The 26,247-nt window shown below is 38.9% G+C and overlaps 1 protein-coding gene across 6 annotated transcripts in view; it reads left to right on the top strand.

Annotated features, from left to right (window-relative positions):
• Positions 1–26,247, top strand: part of CALD1 (caldesmon 1) — a 1,713,117-nt gene that overhangs the window by 55,538 nt on the left and 1,631,332 nt on the right. The gene's annotated exons all lie outside the window — the stretch shown is intronic.

The following is a 26,247-nucleotide window of genomic DNA, read 5'->3' as shown; positions in this document are numbered from 1 at the left end:
CTTCTTACTGTGGGTGAGGGTGACTCTGGCAGCAATGATGTGATCAGGAACATTTTCCGCTCACTTTTTGTTTAAATTCACGTTAGAGTGCAAAGCACGCATGGGTCCTCCTGAAAGAAAACTACATGGTCTTGCAGCTGAAAAAGTGTGGGGGGGGGCACTCCCTCCCCCTCGCTCTATGGTTCTGGCGCCTATGCTTCTGGCTCAGTGCAGATGGCTCCATTTACAGTGAGCTCTGCAAACAATTGTGTATTGCCTTTGAGGTTGCGGACATAGTTAAAGAATGCCTTCTGGTTGTCATTGGCCTGGGAGGCCAGATTTACCACAAATTTGCCTTTGGTAGACTTTATTTGTCTCTGAGTTGTTTAGTTTGAGTAGAGTGCTTATGTCCTGCTGGTTACTGCGCATCCTAATTTTTGCCATGATTTTCTTCCTTCTGTTATATAGCCTACTGATTTTGTGATTCCACCAGGGTGGCTTGTTTTTCGAGTTAGTTCTGTACTTCTTACTGGTGGGTACAGCTGTCTCTATGCAGTTATTAACATGCTTGTATAGGGTTTCTGTGAACAGTTCTGCATAGGTAGCAGTGTTTTAAGGGTTTATGGGGCTTGACATTTTGCCAGATTATCACTTAATAGATGGAAGTTAGCCTTACAGTAGTTCCTGAATATTCCGTGGTTAGCTGGGGGTCCAGGTTTTATTTTTACTTCAAAGGATACTATTTTATGGTCTGACCTTACCAGAGAAGACATTACACTAGGGGGAGTGTAGCACTCTCCAATATTAATGAGGACCAGATCCAGTATGGTTGTACCCCTAGTTGGTGTCTTCCCATTCTGGTCCAGGGAATTTGTGTTAATAAAATCCAGGAATCTCTCTGCTTTTACTTTTGGTGTTGTATAGGATTCCCAGTTAATAGTGGGGTAATTAAAGTTGCCAATGAATGTGGTATTGGGTTGGATGGTGAGCGTTTCCAATAAGTTTAAAAACATGGTATGGGATTTCTGGATCATAGAGGGGGGCCTATAGCTTGCAAGGAAGTGGTATGGGATTTTGCCTTTGGTGATTTGCACGTAGAGTAGCTCATGTGCATTGTGGTATTTGAGTAGTCTTGAGCTATATTTATTTATGATGTAAAAAGAAACACCTCCACCTTTAATTCTGGTCTGTGTAGTAGCTGGTCTAAATGCACTGCCGGTGTGCTGTCCATGGCTTTAAACTGTGTCTCAGTGATTGTACAAATGTCAGTATTCTCAAGGGTGAAGATAACTTTTAGGAAATGGAGTTTTTTGTTTAGACTCCTAGCATTGAGTAGTAATACCTTAAGATTTTCTTGGTTATGATTTACTATGTAGGAACAAGAAATTTGGACATAGGTAAAAATAAAGGGGGGGGGCATAGGCCCAAAATCAGGTACAGGTTTTAGTTTTTGCTCTTATAAACCTAGAAAGTTGCTGGAATAACAAATTGTGTATTATCATGCATTTTTGAAGTATATGTAGTCTGAAACTGAAATGTCTGCCATTAGTTAATTACATCAGTCTTCAGTGATTTGCCAAAAACACAATTTTACAAGGAAGAGACCTAAAATATGAGGTCAAATATGGGCATTCTGTGAAAATCTGGACAGCTATGAGGTATAAGGAAGCCATAATTGGATTTTTCAACTGAGCTTGTCTCTGCAATCTGTCACATTAGGAAAAACTGTGATACAAGATAAATCCATTTTAGTTCCGTATTCCAGGATACATTTTTGTTCAGATGGCATATAAACTATCCCTGCTCTTGATGATTCTAGTACTACTCATAGCTCAGATAATTTAACTGCATATAATACTAAAGATCTCAACAGCATTCAGATCAGTGCTAGAAGTTGCTGTGATAAAATTACTGAATTCAAAGCATGGGTGGAATTATTTCAACTTCACATTTTAGTGGCCTTGGAGTTGTAGAGTGTACATATGTATAGACAGATAGATAGATTAAATGGATGGATAGATAGATAAAGGATCCCCTGGTCTGGATAAGGCCCCCCCATCCATGTGAAACAGAATCCATCCCTAGCCCTATTTAAATGTAACCTTGACCAATGGATAGGAAATCAGAAATTTACCCTGGGTCTGGCCTCCCATATCTCTGTTAGACAGAGACAGACAGTAATGGCCATACTAACCTTCCCCCCCACACACATAAGCTATATAAACTACTAATAAACAACCATGATACACAGGGACACAATTGTGTCGGATTGCACGGATATGCTTATAAAGGCCCTAGTGGTTGTTAGCCTTGTATATAGCTATGAACCTGTGAAACTTGATACAGAATAAAAGTTTTTGACCATACATCAAAGTTTAGACCAGTACAGTCCTCTAAACTGAGCCCAGATAAATGAAAATGTCTTCTTAAAAATTATCTGACACTTTATATACACAATACAATCTTGACACTCTGGTTTCTTCCCCAAAACATACTGGTTGACTGACTGCTCTAAACTGTCCATGTATGTTGTATTTATCCTTGCCTTGTGGTCTGATTTCTGACTGAAAAGGGACTGAGAATCCTCCGTTTATCTATCCAGTCAACATATCTAAAATTACAAAGAATCATATTCAGAGTCACATAACATGGGGATAAATATTGAGTGAATCAAGTCTAGTGTCCATTTGCAGTAATACTGCTTTGACCCAGTGTTCTGTATTGACAATAGAGTTAGCATTTTCAGTCATGCAAGGGCTTAAATGGCATTACAGTGCAGTTACATTTCATTTTTCAGGAATAACACTCCTCTTTTGATAAAGGAACTTTCTCACTGAAATGTTCCAGACCTTGCTGAAAATGGGAAACAGCTGTTTCTCAAAAATCAATATTTGTGTGGTCACCTGTATCAAAAGCATCTTTATTATGTTAGAACACCTGGTGGCATCTATATGAAACTCATATTTTTACTCATATCAAAAGCCCCCAGGGCCACATGTCAGTGTTGTATAACAATAAAATGGTTTCTCTCGTGAGACCCAGATTGCACCTGTTTTCTCCAGGCTGTCTGTGGTAATTTTAATGATTCTTTTGAGCTTCCTTCTTTGTAATAGGTGCAGATGTTTAAATGCATACAGTAAATGCATTCATCAGCTACTTTGAAATAGTACTATGTTTAGCTCTGACGCTGCCCATTTTATGCTCAGTTTCTAAAACAGGAAAAGTTCAAGAAATGTTCCTGGACAAAGTCTTGCAGCTGATGTAGAGGTAATAGTGATCATCTGAAATCTGTACTTAGTTCCACAGTATATGTGCAAGCATGTCAGGTTTGTGAAAGAAATACACAGAAATCAATTTTTAACTCAGTTTCTTAACTCTATGTCATTTGGTTGAAAAAAAAAAAACAGATTTTATTAAAAAGCACAATCTCTACAGAAGCATTTTTTGAGGGGGAACAGTCAAAGCCCTGACATCTCAAGTGCATAGTTTGGTCTGTGGGCATCCACATACTTATAATATTTAACTTTAAGGTCTCAATATGTTGGCGACAATGAGCTAACTCCTAATATACAACAGCCATGGATTTTAAACATTTCTCTTCTGATGAAAGCAGTACTGTAGCAGACATTGCTGAACTTGGGAAAGCTGAGAGAAAAGTCATTGGTCAGCAGATTCAAGACCCTGGAAAAGATGTAATTTTCTATATAATTATATAAAGGGGCTGTGACGATTGGGGAGAGATGGGCGAAGGCTGCCAGCCTAGTCAAATAGAATTTGATATATAATTCTGGTATTTGTAAATAAATGTAAAATACAGGCATGTTTTCTTGATAATAAATGTAAAATACAGGCATGTTTCTTGAGTGTAAAGAAAACACTGTAAAATGTGAACCTCTAGATTGTTGCAACATTGCCGTCTGCTGTAAGGGCAACCAAGCCAAGTATTTCAAATGTATCTTTTTAAGTTGAAAAGATCTTATGAATCTTTTTCATGTTAGAATTCAGCTCCATGGCGGCTGGATGAAGATTTCATGCCCATTGTTTTAAGGCTAAAGTTTATGACCAGAATTTAGATGTGGAATGTGTTCTATTGCTCTGGTTTCTTTTAGAATATACATGTGAAATGTCTTCTATTGTTGTAAGTTTCTGTGCAGGTGTTAGATTGCTAAATAATGCAGTTTGTTTGCTTGGGAAAACCTAAGTGTCAAAAATTATGTAATTTGGGGAGGGACCCAGTAAACATGTTGGTTAGTAATGTTTAAATATTATGTCTCACAAAAGACTTGGAAGCATTTTGGTCTTTATATCCAACTGACCAGCACTCTGCTTATGCTCACATGTAAGTTTCTAGCACTGTGATTTCTTGTAGGAATAGTTAAAGCTAGTAAAGATTAATTAGGTATTGTTCTTTGAAATCAGACCTGTCCTACTGTATTATTTTAAGTTTCTGTGTGATCTCTGAACTCTTGACTATCTCTGTGGTGTAGTAGTTTTGTCTTATGTTTTAATTATTTATTATTAAATAATTTTAAAACCTTCTACCTGTGTAGAGATAAGCTCTAGAGTGCATTGCATATTTTTGTAATAAGCCACTCTGATAAGCCTTAGACTGTATAGTCAATGCCAGAAGTCTCAACCTCAAGATGCACGCACTCGAGGCCCTTCTCAGTATGGAGAACATCGATGTCTGTGCTGTGACAGAAACCTGGTTCAAGGCTCCTGAGAGCACCCCAGCACTATCAGGTTTTACCTCATATCATGCGTTCCGGCCCCAAAACCCGGACAATACTAAGAAAGGAGGAGGGGTATCCATATTCATCAAGGACACCCACACCTCAAGATTGGTGGCATCGCACGATGCATCGGAAACCATCCAGGTGCAATTAACCATAGGCAAGACTGCTCTGCAATTTGTAGCATGTTACAGGCCACCCTCGCAAACTCAGGAACCTCATATGGCCTTCCTGAAAACACTGGAGGGATAAATGTATCTCCGAACACCATCATACTAGGTGACTTCAACTACCCTAATATAGACTGGGAACACTACTCAAGCCCAAACACTCTAGCCCAAAAGTTCCTGGAATTCATAAACTCAAATGCCATGGAACAACTAGTCACCATCCCTACAAGAGGAGAAAACATACTTGATCTCATCATCACGAACATGGGAGCACAATGTTCAACGCCGGAAGTATACCTCTCACTGGTGAGATCTGATCACAAACTAATCTCGCTGGAGGTCCTCATCCCGCCCCCACCCGAAATGAAAAAGACCACAGTAAAGAACTTCTCGAAAGCCGACTTCACACTTCTAAAGACTAGTGTGGTCTCCTTTAAGGCCCCTGAGCCGGTGGTTAACATTACTCAAACCGCTGAATCACTTACAAATGCCTTCTACCAGCACCTGCAGGGCTGCATGAATCAGGCAATCCCAAGCAAAACAAAGACTCTTTGTACCAAAGGCAATCGTCCAGTCTGGTGGACCCCAGCCATAAACAAACTCTACAACAAAAGGAGAAAGCTACTACAAGATAGAGCAAAATCCTTAAAAGGTAAGACACCGCTGATCACTATAAGTAAAAAGCTAAGAGCTCTCATAAAATCATCCAAAGCTAATTTTGAGAAAAAAATAGCTAAGGACTCTAAAGACAACCATAAGGCATTCTTTAGCTATGTCAGAAACCTAGGAGGAAACTCCCAGATATGCTCAGAATTAGTTCAAAATGATGTGAAGATTACTGATCCTACAGACATTGCCAACATACTGGCTGACAGGTTCAGTGCAAACTTCTCCCCCCCCTCTCCCCCTAAAGGAGAGATATCTATACCAAATGATTGTAGCCCCCCAAACATCTCTAACGCCCAGGTGAGAACTGCTCTCTCCAAGGCAAAGAACACAGCATCCATGGGACCTGATGGTGTCCCCGGCTGTGTGCTCCATGAACTCAACGAGGAATTAAACCCGCAGTTAGGACAGCTGTTTAATCTTAGTCTCACCTCCGGATACGCACTCCAGGAGTGGCGCACAGCGACTGTGGTCCCACTCCACAAAGGCGGTGCCTCCACCGACCCTGGAAATTACCATCCCATTAGCTTGACAAGCCTTATCTGCAAAGCCATGGAGAGGATCATAATGGATCTCATAAATAAAGACATAGGGAACTTGCAGACTTTGGATCCAACCCAGTTTGGCTTTGTCAAAGGCAGATCATGCCTTTTAAACTTGGTTGACTTTTTCGAAACAGTCACCAAGGCCATTGACGAGGAAAAGGCAGTCCATACAGCCTACCTAGACCTGGCGAAGGCTTTTGATACAATACCTCACTCGGGTATCATTGAAAAACTCATCAACTTAAATGTAAACCCATACATTACAAGATGGGTTGCAAACTGGCTAAGTGACAGAACCCACAGGGTCAGAGTTGCTGGCGCCATGTCAGACTCAAAGCCTGTCACAAGTGGTGTCCCACAGGGCTCAGTCCTGGGCCCACTCTTGTTTGGCATCTACGTTTCTGAAGTACAAGCAAACACAGGAGGGTTATGGCTGACAAAGTTTGCAGATGACTGCAAACTGGGCCGTGGTTGAAAACACATCCAACACAGATATCCTTCAGAAGGGTCTCACAGAAACGGATAACTGGTGCCAGAGCCATGGCCTAAAGTTAAATGCCAAGAAATGCATAGTCATACCCTTCGGGAAAAATAAGGTTACCCCTAGCTACCATATAGGTGGCAATCCCCTGAACACAGAAGAAGTTATTAGGGACCTGGGAACCCAGGTTGACAGTAGCCTTTCATTCGACACTCATATTGCTAAAGTAGTTAGGAAGACCTTCTACATTGCCCACCTTATCATGAAGGGATTCACATCTAGATCAAGGGAAGTCATAGTCTCCCTATACTCATCACTCATCAGACCAATGATAGAGTACAATGCCCCATTCGACATGTATCTGACCCGACACTTGCAGCAGCTGGAGAGGCCACAAAAGTTCCTCACCAAAAGGATAAAGGGTCTCAAAAATCTGTCTTATGCTGCCCGACTGAAAGAACTCCAGTTATATTCAGTTGCTTACCGCTTGCTCAGAGGTGACCTATGCCTGACATACAAGGCCATGTCAAACCCAGATTTGATGAACATGCTTCATCTCAAAAAATCTAGATCCCTCAGAGCCACAAGGGCGGGAGACTTAAACCTCGACACGGTTATTAATAGGACGTGCTGGAGGGATAGATTCATCACCCAAAGACTCCCTATGCTGTGGAACAAAATCCCGGTTTATGTGAGGCAGAGCACCTCGCTGGCCTTGTTCAAGAGGAATCTTGACCAATGGATGGGAGATCGCAGATACACCCCAGGGGTTACCTCAGTGTCACTGCTCGACAGAGGCACAGCAAAATAATGGGCATAGTTTCTCCAAACTAAAGGGGTGGCGTAAGCCACAAAACTATGGGCTAGGCTTATAAATGCCCTCGGGCAGATAGCCTAGTATGAACCTATGAACCTATGAACCATTGGATAATAATATTGCACAGTAATAATTGGAAAGGGCCTTTTAGTAGCTGATATTATTAACTGGATGGTGGCAGTAATTACTACCGTATAGTCTGGGTAAAGGGGCACAGCTGGAGAATCTGTGTCAGCCTTTCCCAGGAGAGTCTGTGAAGTTGTCTAAATACTTATCTCAAAGTGTGTGTGTGTGTGTGTTATGTCAGCTACTTGGCAGGGACACGAAGCACTAGTTGGACAGAGAGGGTACTGGAGGTTCTAGCTTGCCCAGTTAGGCTGAAACCTGGACTCTATAGCTGTGCCAGTGGGGAGTCTTATTGGGGACCTGGTGAGCAAGGGAGCAGCCAGCCCCAGACTGACTGTAATCTCTGTGTGCACTTAAGGGAAATTATACTTTGCCAATAAATTATACTTTACTGTGTGGACAAGTTATCCTTTCCTCTTCTAGGAGACGACCTCCCTGGTGTTAGTGGTGAGGATTGATGCTCCTTGATTGCTGGGCCAGGGTACAGTCATCACAGGGGCCAAGAAATAATTTTTGTTTATTTATTTGCTTGTTTATGTGTTTTGTTTGGCAACTGGGTTAGGTAAGATTTGGTCCTTTTACAGCTGTGACATAACCAAACTGCATGAGCATGTCATAAGAAAGTTGTGCTAGAGATTACACAGGTTTATTGGAAAGACATTCATAAAGATAATCAATGCAGGTGTTAAACAGGACTTTCACTACTTATATGACTGAAAAAATAATGCTTAGCTAAGTATGCATGCATGCAGTCATAGTACAGCTGCATGAAACCATCGGAAGATAACGAGGTCATATTCAATGGCATGTTCACTTCTTGTTTTTCTAACCACTTTGTGCCCTCAGATTGCCTAAGAGTTAAGGTCTGCCTTTGTATGTTTTCATTGAGATTATGCTACAGCCATATCGCTCACCTTCTTTGCTCAAGAATTTCAGTAAGCCAAAATACTAGGTGGAAGGGAGTTAAAGGCCTAATATATATATGGCTTTAATACACTTAGAAAATGAATAGGACAACAGGGGTTGCACACTCATGCATTTTTTGAAGAGTAAAGAGTGTGAAACATTAATGCCTGACATTATTGACTAACTGCCTGTAATCCTCAGTGAGTTACCAAAAAATAAAAAAATGAATGAGGAACGGAGCAAAAGTATGAAGCAAAATCAGTTAGATAGTTTGAGAAGTATAGCTAGACCTGATTGAGGAAGGAGGTAATGATAATAACACAGCAGATTGCCTAACACTGGCTGAGAGTCATCATAACTTCAAGTCCAAAAGCTCCTAACAAGTAAGTTAAAATATTTTGATTTTATTCATTTATTAACCAGATAACCCTACCATATATGTGTCCCTTTTCAGTGGGGAATCAGTAGCACTGTTTGGCCAATGGTCTTTCTCAGAGTCAGGCAATAAGTAAATGGAAGTGAAAGGCATCAAACGCTGCATCCAAGACTAACCACTCATAGCCTTAATCATCTCTGCTATCTGCCAGGCCATGAGTTTAGACATTTAGGTATGGCTTTATATCAAAACATCCGGTGTAATGCATAAAGTTCAGGTAAACTGCTGGAAAAAAAATAAATCAAGAAAGAAAGAAAGCTAAAGAACTTCACAGACCATGTAAAATGAAGCAGCAAGTAGAGTTGTTAAAAATGAGAACAGTTATCTTACTATCTCAACAGGTAGTCTTACGTTTGATATCAGGATGACAGTTCTGTCCTGCTATTTGCTAACTGTCTTCCAGTAGGGACAGTATGATGCAGTAGTGGAGGTGAGATGCATCAGAGTTGTGCTTTTAAACTACAGTCAGTCCAGTCAGTATAAGCTGTTCAGATGGATGTTAAAAGATCCCATAGAGTAATAAAGGAAGAGTGCAGGGAAATATTTATTCGAAAAGTATTTTTTTTATATATATATATATATATATATATATATATATACATATACATACATATACACACCCACACACACACACGCACACACATATATATATATATATATATATATATATATATATATATATATATATATATGTATGTGTGTGTGTGTGTGTGTGTGTGTGTGTGTGCATTTTTAAAACCAGCTTCATATGTTCATAGGTAGTTACTAGGTATGCAGTCCATAGACCGTTAAGGAGCCTGGCCCAAATTCCCAGTTGCCGCAAAGCAGTGTCTTGTTAAGTGACTTGCACAATGCCTTACTATAAACAAATGAAGATGGAAAGATTCATACCCTGTAACCATGGCACAGGAAGCAGCTCATTAGTAAGTCTTCTGCACTCTTTTATGGCAGAAAATTACAGTTACAAATTACAAAACATCATAATAATTCAGTATCCTTGACAGACATGAATATCTTAGAAAAGGTCAGGATTCAGAAATGCATAACACACTGTGCAATCTGTTCATAGCAGGATTCAGAGACAACTAAAGTGCTACAATGGTAAGAAGGCTGATACACAACACTATACCAGTCTTGTTGGTGGAAGCTATTTACAAATGTGGCAGTCCAGGAGCATAGCTAATGCTCATTAACCATGTGAGCTTTCTTGAAACTTTTGATTAGGATCGGGAGAGGTAGAGTAATTTAAAGAATGCTCAACTGCATTATTTGGTAAGACTACACACTTTTTTACTTCAATCTTTTCATTTCATTCACCCATTCAGCTCTATGGCAGGAGAGGGCTGTTAAGATACTTGAGGGTATTGCAAAACTGTATCTGTGAGTATGTGTGGGTGTGTAGGTGTTTGTGAGTATGTAGTGGACTTTTAGCCCCCTGAAAGTAAGATGTAGCTGTGTGTGTGTGTGTGTGTGTGTGTGTGTATGTATGTAGACTGCTAGTTCTATGAAATTACTGAATAGCCATGAGCATGTGCATTGGCACGAGCATGCATGTGTGTGTATGTGTATGTGTCTGAGCATGCTCATGCATGCACATGTACTTTGTAAGTGCCTGCACAGCTGTATTACGTGTGTTATAAGGGAACACTGGTTATGTTGCCTGTAATTTTGCAGTGTTCCATTCAGAGACATGACAATGATCTACCAAATAAACAATGCTCCATGCAGTTTGATCATGTCTTTGAATTACATTTCATCTCCACTGTGCCTGCGGTAACATGTATGAATCCCAGTCATAGTTTTACATTTTTTACAAGTATACAAGTAAAGGTCACTACATCGTACAATGATTTGTGATATTTTGTGAATCTATTAGTGCTTTATGTAGTATCTTCATAACTGACTGTCAGACGTTCTATTTAAAAGCCGTAAATTACGTGTGCAACATAAATGCAATTCCATGCTTTCTGAACATAACTGCCAGGCTTACACCATTTAAGCATGGTTTACAAACCGATTTATATGGGGGAAATATTCTGCCCAGCATAACAGCAACACAATGGCATCAAATATCCCAGCATCAAGCACACAAAAGATATTAGAAATGTTCAAGTAAACCAGCAAAAAAGATAAAAGTGTCCAAAGTGAAGTATGCTTGTTTACAATTAACTAGTGGAATGTTTTTCCAGTACTGTTCTATACATACTGGGGAATAATGGAGAACATTGGACCACACATAGGTACAAATCCAGAATACCGAGTGACATGGTTGCATAAAGTCCTGTGTTCTTCATTTTTGCCTGAAATTGTTATTGCCGCTGAATGTGATATAAGTAAAAAACTTTTCATTATTGCTGAGTTTTCTACCCATTACTTTTAGCTTTACCCCTGTTTATTGAGCAAAGAAGTTGAGAGATGTGGCTGATATGACATGCAGATGCTCTTAGATGTTACATAACTGCCATAAAGTTCTGATAGCTACGCAAAAATGCTGGTATGGTTCGGTGTTCTCCATTATCGCCACATACTGTACATTTGGTTTTTATTAGCCTTTATGCACAAGTATTGCAGATATGTAAATGAAAATTGTATTATGTCCTGTTCAAAATTCTGTAATTTCATATTTGGAGCGTACCTTCATTGGTTCTTACCTGAAAATGTGCTATGCCCAGTCAAACACTTATTATCAATAAACATAAGTAAATCATTAATAACAAATAAGTAAACCCTTCTAATGCAACAGTTGTATATATTTAATGCATTGTCAGGTACATTTACAATGTACAGCACGGGAGAAAGGAAAATCATATGCGGCCATAGCAGCACGAGTCTGGGGTACAAACTAAACATTTCTGGCTAGGCTGTTGAGTTACCTTTTTTGTTTGCTTTTGCATTATTATTGCCTTCACTCCCTGCCAACTGTCACACCCTTTCAGGGTCATTTGGCCCATTTGTACCATCATCTGGCAAGGAATGGCTGAGAATGGTCATCATGTAGGCTACCTTCAAGGTTGGTTAGAGTTTTTTCAAGTTTCCTCCAAGCCCTGGCATCTGCATGTCCCAGAGAGGGAATAAGCAATGTGTTATCCAAAGATTGTTGTCCATCTCTTCAACAAGGGGCACTTTCGGTTAAACAACCCTGCCCCATCCCACACAGTACGAGCACTGGTGTCTGTGATCTCAGCCAGGGAGGTCACACTGCCCCATCTGACTTAGTGTGCACCCACCCCAGAAAAGATGGGCAGGTCATGTTGCTTCACTCCTCTCCATCACTGCCCGGCTCCTCTATTGGATGATAATTACATCCTAGCTGGCATGGGTTGTAGTGAGGGCTCCACCTCTGTATACCATAGAACCGGGCTGAGTTACCTTTTTTAAAAAAATGACACTGATTTACTTACGGCATTAGGTCAAAGACTGTGAAAAACTGCTCATTCCAACAATGAATATATTCATGTGTTTCTACAGCTGTTTTGCTGCTATGTTGTTTCCTTACACTTATCTATTGTAATGCATTAAACTCTTAACAGCTACTTTGTCCTGCAAATCCAGTAAATTAAAATCATATATGTATTTGTATGTTCTGATGTTATTTATATCAATATTTTTTTTAACGTTTTTATACATATATATATATATATATATATATATATATATATATATATTTACGTGTGTGTGTGTGTGTGCATACATATATCTGTATGGTTCAACTTCTATACACCGAATTTACACTTACCCAAATTTCATTTTACGAAGACAACAACCCAACTTTCACAAAACTGAAACTGCACTTTACTGCATTTTTTATAGGGAATAGAGACACTTGGCCAACATAGGGAAATTTGCCCTTTTTCCCCACTGTAGTGTGATCCTAGAGTTGGTATATTTAGTAAGGGGTTTGTGGGGGGGTGCAGCCCCTCACATTTTGGGATGTGGTGGGTGTAGCCCCCCACATGGGTGGGTTTGACACACAGCAATCTGTTTTTGTGTTTTTTGGTTCAAGTGTGCTAGCTTGCACTGCACTTGAATTGTTTTTAGTGCTGTTTTAGCTGCTTTTCTGAAAAAAAAATCTAAGCTTATTTCCTGCCTTTCCTGTAACTAGTCTAGTCCACATACAGATTTGCAGTATCAAGGACTGTTTGTAAGCTTCTGAGCCCCCAAGCCTTTCTTTGTTGGAGAGAAGCCTTCTAGCTTGTCAGTGGGAGTGGTAAGCACGAGGTAGCTTATCTACCACAAGAGGAGTGGTTTCTGGCCCAGAAATTGTAGTTTATTGGCCATTTGGGGAGTTTTTCCATCTCTTTCAATTTTCTGGTTTAAAATCTTGCATTTGCGCTTTTCCTGCCTTTCCTGTAACTAGTCTAGGCCAGATACAAATTTGCTGTATCTAGGACTGTATGTAAGCTTTGAGCCTCCCAAGCCTTTCTGTATTGGAGGGAAGCCTTCTAACTTATCAGTGGGCGTGGTAAGCACTAGGTAGCCTATCTACCACAACAGGAGTGGTTTCTCGCCCAAAAATTGTAGTTTATTGGCCGTTTGGGCAGTTTTTTCATCTCTTTCAACTTTCTGGTTTAAAAGCCTGTGTTTGCGCTTGTTTCCCACCTTTCCTGTAACTAGTCTAGTCCAGATACAGATTTGCTGTATCCAGGACTGTTTGTAAGCTTCTGAGTGGTGCCAAGGTCTGCTCTTCAATTTTTCCCTTAGATCTGCTAGTTCTCTCCTCTCCTGTACTTTTACCAGCTTATTAGTCTAGCACTTTACCAGATTTCTTGTAGCGATTATTGTAGCACACAAAAGTGCTACCAGCACTAAATGTTTTAAAAGGAAACCGCTCCAGTAGTTATTATTAATGCTCATCCCTCCAGGCATGTCTAAAGGTCAGCTCCCTGTGCTTTCTCCTATTAACCTGGTGAACTTGGGCATCCTGAGGCAATGTAGCAGCTGTCTCATGTACACTGACAACCCTCTCCTCTTACCTCCCAACACTTAGACTTGCGAGACATGCACTTATATATCCAAACTGGAAGTCATGCACCCTCCAGCCAAGACTGGAATAGCTGGTCAAGAGGAGAAGGTCAACACTTGCACCACACCACATGGAACACATAGCCCTCCAGAACACACACCAACAATGCCTTCACATAAAAACACAAACCACACACCCACCTTTGTGGAGACTCTCAATAAAAATCTACCCAAACAGCAGAGACCTCCAAGGCAGAAATGCACTCGACCACCACAACACAACACTAATCACGAGACACATAACTCTTTTAAACAGTGTGCCACTCAACTAAAGCCCCTAAGGCAAAACAGCATGTCCAATACACTAGTCATAGGTGACTCAGTAGTGAGGCACACTGATGTCCCACTCACTAGGTTGTATAAGGAGAAAGTAACAGTCACCTGCCTGTCAGGTGCCATGATCCACCACATAATACATGCTCTCAGGTCCCTCAACAACAGATACAAATATGACTCTGTCATTCTACATGTGGGTTTGAATGACCTGAGATGTACCTCCCTGGACTACATGAAAAGAGACATGGAGGAGCTCTCGGATTATTTAGCCCAGGTGGGTACGACCCTAGCCATGAGCAGCCTCCTACCATCACCCAGAATGATACCACAGTACAAGCAGAAAATGATTGATTTCAACAATTGGCTAAGTTTCTGGTGTCATTCTAAGGGGGTCCAGTATCTGTCTGCCTGGGATGATATGATTGGCAGACCTCGATATTTTTCCAGAGATGGGCTGCATCTGTCACCCTGGGCATTTGGATACTGGCCAAGGCTTTTGCCACCCATATAGTGCCTTTTTTAGGTGGTATTCCAAAGACCACATTACCACCATAACAGCTACAGACAAATACAATCTGAGGGTCATGCTGCTCAGTGCTAGAAGTCTAAATCTCAAAATGCACTCACTCAAAGACCTCCTTAAAAAGGAGAACATTGATATTTGCGCTGTAACAGAGACCTGGTTCAAGGCAGCAGAAAGCACCCTGCACTACCAAGAAATAACTCATTCCACACCTTTCGGCCCCAGAACTTGGACCGAAGCTCCAAAGGTGGTGGTGTTTCCATATTCATAAAGGATATGCACACCTCCAGACTGGTAGCCCAACATAATGCATCAGAGATACTTCAGGTGCAGCTAACATTGGGTAAGACAACGATTCAGGCTGTAGCCTACTATAGGTCCCCAACCATGTCCCAAGACTCACAATCCATGTTCCTAAGCACCCTGGAGAATATTAGGGGCCAACCTACCACTCATACTGGGTGACTTCAACTACCCCTCCATTAACTGGGAAAACTACTCATGTACCAGTACACTTGCCCAACGTTTCCTGGAATTCATTAATTTCAGTGCGCTGGACCAGCTAATTCTTACCCCCATTAGAAGTAGCAACATCCTTGACCTGGTCATTACTAACATGGGAGACCATTGCTGTACACCAATAGTCAACTCCTCCCTAGTTAGATCTGACCACAAATGAATCACCTTGGAAATCCACCCCCCCCCCCCCACCGCAAAGGTAACCAACATGAAAAACCTCTCCAAAGCTAACTTTGGGCTCCTAAAATAGAGGTGGTTAACTTCACAGTATCCATGCAAATCAAAAATAGTTGCATGACTGCTGAATTATACACCAATGCACTGTACGAACACGTTTACAAATGCATGGATCTCATCATACCCAAAAGAAACAAGATGCTGTCCTCCAAAAAAAGGAAGCCAATCTGGTGGTCCTCTACTATAAACAATCTCTACAACAGGAGGAGGAAACTGATGTAGAATAAGGTGAAGTCCCAAGACTGGAAAACCTCCCTTATCAGCCTCAACAAAAAGTTGAGATCCCTCATCAAGTCCTCTAAAGCTAGCTATGAAAACAGAATTGCAGCAGATAGATAAAGACAACCACAAGACCTTATATAGTTATGTAAAGAATCTCCATGGCAATACCCAGATTTGCTGTGAACTACTGCACAATGGTACCCCCTATACTGAGCCAACAGATGTTGCCAATATACTGGCCAACAGATTCAGTGCCAAATTTACCCCTCTCTCCTCCCCCAAAGGGCCAATCACAATACCAGTAGATTGTGAGGCACCCAGTATTACTGCTGCACAGGATAAAACAGCACTGTCCAAGGCCAAGAATACAGCTTCTATGGGACCTGACAATATCCCTGGCTGTGTTCTACATGAACTACAGAGTGAACTGACACCTCACCTGTGTGCCTTGTTCAATCACAGCCTCACTTCAGGCTTTGTCCCTACTGATTGGTGCACTAATACAGTAATCCCTCTCCACAAAGGAAGAGCGATTACAAACCCTGGGAACTATTGCCTCATTAGCCTGATGAGTCTGATATGCAAAGCTATAGAACACATCATCATAGACCTAATAAACAAGGATATAGGGAATCTCCAAACTCTGGATCCCAAGCAGTTTGGTTTTGTGAAGGGTAGATCTTGCCTGCTCAACCTAGTCAACTTTTTTGAGTCAGTCACCAGAGCTGTGGATGAAGGGAAGATGGATCATAGAGCCTACCCTGATCTGGCCAAGGCATTTAATACCATTCCTCACTCAGGAATCGGAAAAACTGACTAAGCTAGGCATCAGCCTCTATATCACTAGGTGGGTTGCAAACTGAGTCACAGATAGAACCCACAGTGTGAAAAAAGCTGACTCTGTCAGCCTGCCGACCAGTCACAAGTGGAGTCCCACAGAGTTTGGTCCTGGGTCCTGTCCTGTTTGGTATCTACTTCTCTGAAGTCCAGGCCAACACGAAGGGACTCTGGCTGACAAAGTTCACAGACAATTGCAAGTTGGGAGCTATTATCAACACCCCAAGTAATAATGACATCCTACAGAAAGGCTTCACTGAGACCAATGACTGGTGTCAGAACCATGGCCTTAAGCTCAATGCCAGAAAATGTCGTGATCCCCTTTGGGAAAAAACCCCGTTCCCATAAATTACCATATTAATGGTAGTCTACTGAACACAGGAGACGTTACAAGATATCTGACTGCAACCTCTCTTTTGAACACCACATTGCCACTGTGGTCAAAAAGTCCTATGTGACACATCTCATTAAGGGTTTTGTATCCAGGAAGAAAGATGTCATTGTCTCCCTCTACTTTTCACTCTAGCCCAATCATTGAGTACAATGCCCAATTTGTCATGTACCTCATTAGACACCTGCAACAACTGGAGAGGCTGCAAAAGTACCTCACAAAGAGGTTCCTAGGCCTTAAACACTTGTCCTGTATGGACAGACTCAAAAAACTCCAACTATTCTGCCTCATATTGCCTACTTAGAGGCAATCTCTGCTTGACTTACAAAGCCATGTCTGACCCAGCTCTTTTAGAAATGCTATATCTAAAGACTTCCCATACATGTCAAACAGAGCACCTCAGTGGTCCTCTTCAAGAGAAATCTTGAAGAGCTGATGAGAAATAGAAAATTCATCCGTGGGATCACTAAAGTAGCTCTACTCTGCAAAGGCACTGGGAACTAAGGTCAGGTGGCATGATGCCAGGGTAACCCTATGGGCTAGGCTTGTAAAGGCTCCAGGGCCATTAGCCTAGTACAGACCTATGAGCCTATGGTGGCCAAGTGTCTCTAGTCCCTGAAAAAAAATTACGTAACATGTAGTTTTGGTTTTGTGAAAGTTCTATGTTGTCATCTCGGTAACCTGAAATTTGGGTAAGTGTAAATTCGGTCTATAGAAGTAGATCCATATATATATATATATATATATATATATATATATATATATATGTGTATGTGTATATATATATATATATATATATATATATATATATATATATATATATATATATATATGTGTGTGTGTGTATATATATATATATATGTATGTGTATATCTATATATATATATATATATATATATATATATGGGTCTACTTCTCTTCATAAGTACATCACTTTGAAAAAGAAGTAGACCCAGACGTATGGAAAAATGCACTTAACCAAAAATGCACTTCCGTGAAGAACATTTCAACGAACTGTTAAGGAATACTGAGGCGCTGAAGCACATTACAATGGGGTAAAGGGAATTTACCTCTTTCCCCACTGTAGTGCGATTGGTATATTTAAATGGGGGTGTGTGGGGGGCACAGCGTTCCTGGTCGGTTCGTTTGAAATGTTCTTTGCGAAAGTGCACTTTTGGTTAAGTGCACTTTCGCGTAAGTGTGGGTCTACTGTACTTTTTCGAAAAAGTGTTCTTTTGATGAAGTACAGTAGATACATATATATCTATAAATACATATATATATATAACTTTATATATTTTATATATATATATATATATATATATATATATGACTATATATATTATATGTATATATATATATATTTTATATATATATATATATATATATATATATATATATATATATAATGTATAGGCCAGTAAAAATATACCCATTGTAACATGATATGTAGTTTTAATAGGCTATGAAACTGTAATTCCCATTCCCTTCCAATCCTATACAAGTAGATTAAGGACTTAATTACCATGTAGATTAACAATATAGCATCATGGTGTTAGAGATCACGTTTGATCTAAATGTCAGCATATGAAATTAGAGATCACGTTTGATCTAAATGTCAGCATATGAAATTCAGGGAAGGAAGGAGTAAAGCAAAGCTGGCTTACCTTGCAGAAAAGCAAATCTGCTACCAAAAGCAGAAGCTTTACAATTTTTGGACCTCTGCTGATAGACTGCCACAGCCAGAACATAAACCCCTGCTTTCTTCATCCCCTCCTAAGTAGTGCAAACATTGTGAGTCATTTTGATTTCCACTTTCTTGACTGTAAAACAAATGCTAAGACACATAAACCTTCCCTGCTCCCAAACTGTAAAATATAGAACATACAGAGTCTTCTTCTCCTCTATCCACGCATTTACAATAGTCACATGCAGGAACTTTTTCTTTTTAAAATTAAAACCCATATCACTTTAAGTAGACAAACTCACTTCAGAATTCCTAAAGCTCTCAGTATTGACTATGAATGTGTAGTAACAATACTTAATCTCTCTTATAGAAGATCTTGTTCCTTCTGTCTGGTTAAAGGCATTTACTGTAAGTAAAGATGGTGCATCACTGGCCATAACCAATTAATCACCTCTGGCCTTATTATCTCCTTATCAAAAGTGTTAGAAAAATATGTGCACTGTGTCGCACTTCATGAAGCTATACAGTTAAGCTCATTCATACTTCCTGTAACACCAAATAAATTAAGACTCATTTTCAAGTCACAGCATGACTTTAAATAACCATATTGAACAGACATTGCCTTGATGGACATCCTTGATTTCATATATGCCCAGCTAAACAACAACTAATTTGTTGGGATGGCTCCCTGTTATGATTCCAAGACCTGTAATTGTGAGTGTCACAATTACAAAACTGTTTTTCTCTAAAGTCTTTTTTTTTCTGAGGGGTATGCCCCACAACATTCCATAGTGTGGTGGTCAGCATTATCATACCCCCACTATTTATATATATATTACTAACTCTCAGATTGCTGTACCTCAGGAAAAACATAACACTTTGAAGTACAGTGTTCTTAGACTTAGAATATGCAAATCCTCATTTTTGCAGACTGTCTCAGTAACGGTCTTGAATTTACAAATGTTATATGTTGAGACACTCTTTTTTTAAATGCCAGGATTTTGATACATTTGATCATAATATATGACTACTCTGTTTAACTACAGTCTGTCACTCAGTGCCATCATGTGGGTTGTTACAAAATACGTTCTACTCATTACTGTGGAATAAATACATACGTAACTGTGGAATAATGCAACCTCTTACTCTTTCCAATAGTGCAAAAAGCCTCTGTATTCTCAGGGTTAGGACTTCTCACTTCTGAATCTTATTCAATGATGTAAGAAGTCACAGTGGAGATGGCAAACTGGCATAGTATGTGTGACAAAGGGGGATACTGCCAGCACAGCTATCTGGAATTTTGTAAATAATTATATGTAATTTGTGAATATCAACATGATTTATATAAGATGCTTGTGTTAAAAATGTATTAGAATGGTATGTCATGTGTATATCAAACTGCTGGCACAGAAGTGTGTATTAAAAGGGTATTTTACAAAGTCCTTGTGATTAAAATGTAACCACAGTGTGCCCTACTGGAATAGAGCACAAGTGTACATTTATTTATTTTATTTATTTTTATTTTACATTTGTTAACTGAGTATGTCTGACTGAGCTGAAAAGGCCCTTTTTCAGCAGAGGCCCGGGGAGAAAAGCTCCACATAGAAAAATTACAGATACATTTAGATATTTAGACATGACTATTGTAATTGTTTAAATGTATATATTGTAACAGTGGAAACTGGAATAAGGACGTTAACTTCAGAAAAATAGCTGAAATTAAATTACTTTATGTCTGTGCAATAAAAGATAGTATCTTTCAGTTTTCACTGCAACAAGAGACACGGAGAGATGTTTCTGCATTGTCTTCAGAGTGAAATGATTACTACCTCTGAAAGTATGAAATAATGCAATTGTTTTATGACTTGCAGCATCTGCCAAAGATCTGAGGTCTATGTATTTTCACAGGTAGATGCTAAATACTGCCAAGCTTCCAGCAGTGGGGGTTTTACCTGGGATAGAGTCAGATGAGAAGTAATGATGCCATTCTGGAAGCTATCCCACCAGTAATATTTGAGATGTTAATTTGAGAGGTCTCTTAGTGAGACAGTGCATTCTGTATTCGGTCTTGGACCCTGACAAGAACCATTCACCACAACATCTGCCTTGCTTTTTAAATACATTTCTAGGGTATAGTAACTCTCTTAGATACAATCAGGAATTTAGTGAAGCTTAGTTTAGATATTTTTCTTTATTTATTTTAGACTGTCCTGCAATGTTGTTTTAAATATTTTCTGTGGTTTTGAACTCTGATATCACTGTGAATATGTACTGTACATTTTCTTGTTCTTTCATTATTTATTATTATATATATTTAAACCTTTCATTGCGGCTGATCTATGTAGAGATACTTAAGTTGTGAGAGTACTTATATATTTATTTGGTGACACTGTGCGGGCCACTCCTAATAGCATTGCTCTTGGTCAAACTACAGTTTGTATTAATATTAGTATTACACGGTAAGATTGCACACCCTTTGTTAAGGGCCTTAAAGTAGCTGATAAGGAGTTGACTAGTGGCAGTGGTATAGTATGGGCAGATGGGAACATAGCTAGTAAACCTGTGCCAGCGTCTCTCAGGCATGTGTGTGTGTAAATCAAAACTCAGAGAGTGTAAATCAAAACTCATTTGTATAATGGAACTGTTAGTTGTTAGTAAATGTATTCGTCCATTTCCATTTTTGGAAAAGTTAAAAGAAAGTAGCATACTAAATTTAAAATGACAATTTTGCAATGAATATTGATATATGCTGGAACATTTTTAGAAGATAGTCACCAAATATACTGTGCATTAACAGAAGAATGTCATCATTAGGTATTTAGTAGATATCAGTTCATTACAAGATATCAGTGTATAAATAAATTACACCATAGGTTTAAAGCTGCAATGAATCTTCAGGAAAAATAAGAAGATTACAATAATTTTTCAATACCAGTATTTGTAATTATGTGAGCTGGTCTGAAATTTTGTGTTAGAATGGATGGACAGAATTGTGCAAGAGGTTTGAGATATATTTGTTATAGAAATATTAGACAAACTTGAGGGGAGAAGGATCTTACATTGTGAGGATAAGTGGGTTTGAAAAAAGGTTGCATATACATGCTAATGAATACAATAAATTACAAATAACTTTAATTAAAATAAAGTTATGGTCATCTGAATGTGAAATGTTAGATAAGTAGACATTCTATATATACATTTTATAACTAGGCTGACTACATTATTTCATATTTGGTGTGTAATAGTGTAGAAGTGTAATGCACTTTGCAGGGTTATTTAAAGGTATCATACTATTTTAATTGAGTCCGTTGTCATGGAGTTCCTTTCTTTAGACAAGAAAGATACTTGGTGCTTTGTCTTCAGCTGTTGTGTTAGTTTTATATTTTATTTATAATTATATTTTTCCCCTGTGCCTGCCAGCCATCAACCGCCTCCATTCAGACCCTGTAAATTAGACCCTCCCCCCGTAAGGGAATTAGCCCAGTACAATACAGTACATGGGTGGCAGCCATCTACAGACAATTTCATACCAGCTGTTATAGGTTCGTAAGTAAGTACTAGACTAGCTGCCCTTGTGGGCTATTTTAAGTCTAAACAGTTTCCTTTTGGTGCTCAAATTAACCTATCCTATTTGGTCTGGTACACATACCATGGCCAGTAATTATATAATACCCCTAATAAGATAACTGGGATCACGTCATAGATAAATTGAGGGGACCCAGGCATAGGGTTAAGCACTTAGGAGCTCCCTCTGTCCATTAGTAGTACAGGGGCAGTCCTGGGGTAAATTTTCTGTTTCCCATTGATAGTTACAAATTGCACTTGAATATAGACAGGGATAAACGTTGTTTTATGTGGATGGGGAGTCTGTTTTTGAGCAGTGGTATCCTCTGCGAGATATACCTGTCCCTTCAAGGCATTCTGTTAATATTGCAGAAGAGGTTTAGATCCCTAGACCAAGTATTTCTAATGCCATTTGACTTGTTGATGTGCAATAAATCCATCACTGTTCGGTTAGAGGATGCCTTGTATGCTAGACACAGTTCATCTCTTAATGGTCCGTAGGATACTGAGTGTAGTAACAGGGCTTTGAGTAAGTCCATGTAGAACATGTTCCTCTGAACCAGCAAACCATGAACAAAAAATGAATGTTGTACTTTAAAACAGCTGAGTTGTAGTTTAAATATAGTGTTAAAATCATCAGATAAGTGGGAAACATAGTATTAATGAATTGTGAGCAATATTTGAAAATGTACATTACGTATGTACAAAGTGGGATGTTTGAGAAAAAAAGATAATAAGGCTAGGAAGGAGTTAAATAATTTATGGCAAAAAGGGTTGAGATTGCATTTTTTTGTGTGTGTGATCTTTGAGGTAGAAGTAATGTTATCCACCCTTTATTGTCTTCCAAAGTGCACAAAAGTTTAAGGGATTCCCCTGAAAGACCAATAGTAAGTGTTTGCCAAGTATTCCTGGAAAAAAATGTAACCTATTATTAATGATTTTCTTTTGAAATATTTGAAGAGGTTAGACTCCTATGTAAAAGATACTACAGAAGTTGCAGTTAAGTTGGAAAATGTGACATAGCAATCAAATTACTTTTTGGGAGACAATTGGTGTAGCTTCATTATATCCCAGCATTCACAATGTAATAGATATGGAGGCAATGAACGATTTTTAGGTTCACATCCTACATCATCTTTTTTTATTTGTGAATTAATTTGGTTTAGTTTGACTAATATATATATATATATATATATATATATATATATATATATATATATATATATATTCAAATCTATAGGCAAAAGCAGGGCACTTTGATGTGATCAAGCTTTGCTCCATCCTTTGCAAATTTAATTATGGGATTATTGGAAACATATATCTATATTTATATATACTACTAAGCATTTCAGTAACAATGTTTTTAAATATACAAGATAAATTAATGATTTATTATTTATATGTAAGGGTAGTATAGATGAAGTTAAAGGATTTTCTTTGAAAATTTACAAGAAGATATATTTGATTTAAAGTTTGAATTTAATTTAAATTTTAAGGTTGTTAAGTTTTTAGATTTGTCCCTTGAGAGAAGAGAGAATAATATGATAGTTACTAAAATATATATGAAATAATCAATTGCAAATGCTTTTTTATAAGGGGAAAAGTCACCATCTGAAAAGTTTTATAGTATCTTTACCATATGGAGAATTTTTATGGGCATGAAGAAATTGTAGTGAATTGAATGGTTTTTGAAGGATGCTAAATTTGTAATTCCTTTTTTAAATAGAGGTTATAATAAAGTTGATATTGAACTGGCTTACTGAAAAGCGTGTAGAAGGAAAAGGAAGGAGTTAAGCCAGTAGAAGGAATAGAAAGGAGTTAATTTTTCTTAATGATGTGAATACAAATATTTTTATGAAAAGAAGTAAGTTTAATAAGAAGAAACTAGATGTATGTTTGGTAAGTGAATACAGTACATGCAGTAAAGATTTGATTGGTATTGCTAAAAATAATGCACTGTATAAATGAAAATGGAAATGTTAAAGAAGTGGTCCCACATGCATTTAGCTGATTTTATCTGTAGTGTTCCACCCATACAGTAGTTTAGACATGAAGAGATGTTTGGTCATGCAGTTTATGTTGTTGTTGTGGACATACATTTATTAATCTGATAGAGGTCATGAGACCAAGTGCACTAATGCAGTATCACACTGCTACCAAGGAGTGTGTTTAAACTCCCTTTCTCCCTGTGGTGGCTTGCAAGCTCTGTAGTGATGTCTACGGGAGGTGCATATGAGCTTCAGTGAATGCACGACCTCTAGACAAAGCGGTATACAGCTTGCACCATGGAGATAAACAGGCTCTTAGGCTAGCAGAGTGACTATGCACCCCCTCCAGAATGGATGAGATGAGGTTATCTGCTCAGTCCCATCCTCCCCTGTTGGGTCCCTCCAGTGCTCATGTACTAGTCAGACATGGGTCATCTGGGGCACAGAAAGTGCTTTATACTTCTGTGCCATGGGACCAGATTCCCTTAAATCTATCCTTCAGTAATTATATATTTACTTAATATCATTGAGCTCATATCTCAGTAACCTAGATGCCTTTATTAATGCTAACTTTATCAATGCTAAGCTGATAGTATGAGATACAGCTAGTTCCATGTCTGGTTTTTCAAACTGTATAGAACTCTTCCCATCTCTGACTGCAAATTAAGTCAGTTAGGGTTTAGTTTTGACTGCTTGGCAACAGCCATGTGCAAAGTTGTCTCTTAGGCTGTTGAAAGCAAATGTTTGCTATGACCAGTGACTTATCTTGTCAGACTTTTACCAGTCTGTTTCTCATATCATATCATACTCCACGGGAAAATCTTCCCATTATTTCTGTTGTACTTTAACTACGGACCTTTAGCATTCCAGTCACCTGTGATGAATGTAACATTTGTTTTTTTTTGGTATTAGTTCCATATGTTGCTGCATATCCTTATAAAACTGGTAACTTCCTCTCTTTAGCATTCTTAGTTGATGCATATTGTATCACTGTAATGCTGAATGACTTACTTTACAATCTGACTGAGATCATTCTATAATGGGCTTAAAGGATCATAGGGAAATACTAGGCTAACAACCCTCAATTTTTGGGTTGCAACCAAGCACCAAGTTTGACACCCTTTCATTAACTATGAGAGCTACTCCATTTTTACTTCAAGATTAAAGTCCAAACTGACCCATTCCTCTCCATTTTAGTTCACCAGTTCCCAATATGGCAGTGTTTAATCCTGTCATTTTATCCTTAACCAACTTAACCTTCATTCATCACTCTTATACTCCAAGTTTCAGTGAAGTATAGTTCCTGGCAACATTCAACTTTCCTTTCATCTTTGAGCATGTCAGCAGTTAGACGTTCTTCCATTTTTAATCTCTCAATGCCTTAAATTCTAGCTCTACTCCTACTTGGCTTCTGCTCTTTCACAATGTTCAGTGTCATTTTCATGTCTGTGGTTGCTTTTGTTTATTGGAGTTTCTTGGCAAAAAATCCTAGGGTGGCTTGAAATTGCCTTCTTTAGTGGACCATCCTAGAGAGGTGGAAGACTGAAAGGTGACATTAAGGAGAAGAGTAATGGCCATGATTTGGTCGGGCGTGTGGGTTGGAGACCAGAAGATATACTGAGGGTATCGGCTGTTTAAATTTGCTGGAGGGACTACAGTTTTATTAAATTAACCTTGAAGCCTGATTTTGATATAAATTTAATGTGAGGCTGAATCATTGTGAGTATTTCTTTTATAGAACCATATGTTTTTATCATACAGTCACCTGCACTCATTAGTATTTTGGTGCTTTGAGACAGTAGTTTTTACCCTTTCAGGTAATCTGAAATAACCTGGCTATGATCTTAGTTGCAAGGAGAAAGGGAGTAGTCAGATTTTCCTCCATAGCACCACTCTGTAGTGACAGGATTGGTTATTATTTGGGCACATCTTAACACTGGATAGGCTGTGTAGTGTTTCTACCACTAAAACAATAGGTTCAGGGAGTCCAACATAGTTTTTTGGTTCCTGTAAAGTCACATTTAAAGAGTCAAGGGTTTTTAATGAGTCCAGTAAGATTAGAGAGGTTGGGGTGAGGGAATATGTGGATGAATGTTTAAGGTCTTGCCGTGGTCAGTACTCA

This window comes from Protopterus annectens, chromosome 11.part0 (genome assembly GCF_019279795.1).
Source record: "Protopterus annectens isolate FY-2018-M chromosome 11.part0, PAN1.0, whole genome shotgun sequence".
Classification (NCBI taxonomy): Eukaryota; Metazoa; Chordata; order Ceratodontiformes; family Protopteridae; genus Protopterus; species Protopterus annectens.
The sequence above is the reverse complement of the archived record's forward strand: the minus strand, read 5'-3'. Positions and strand labels throughout refer to the sequence as shown.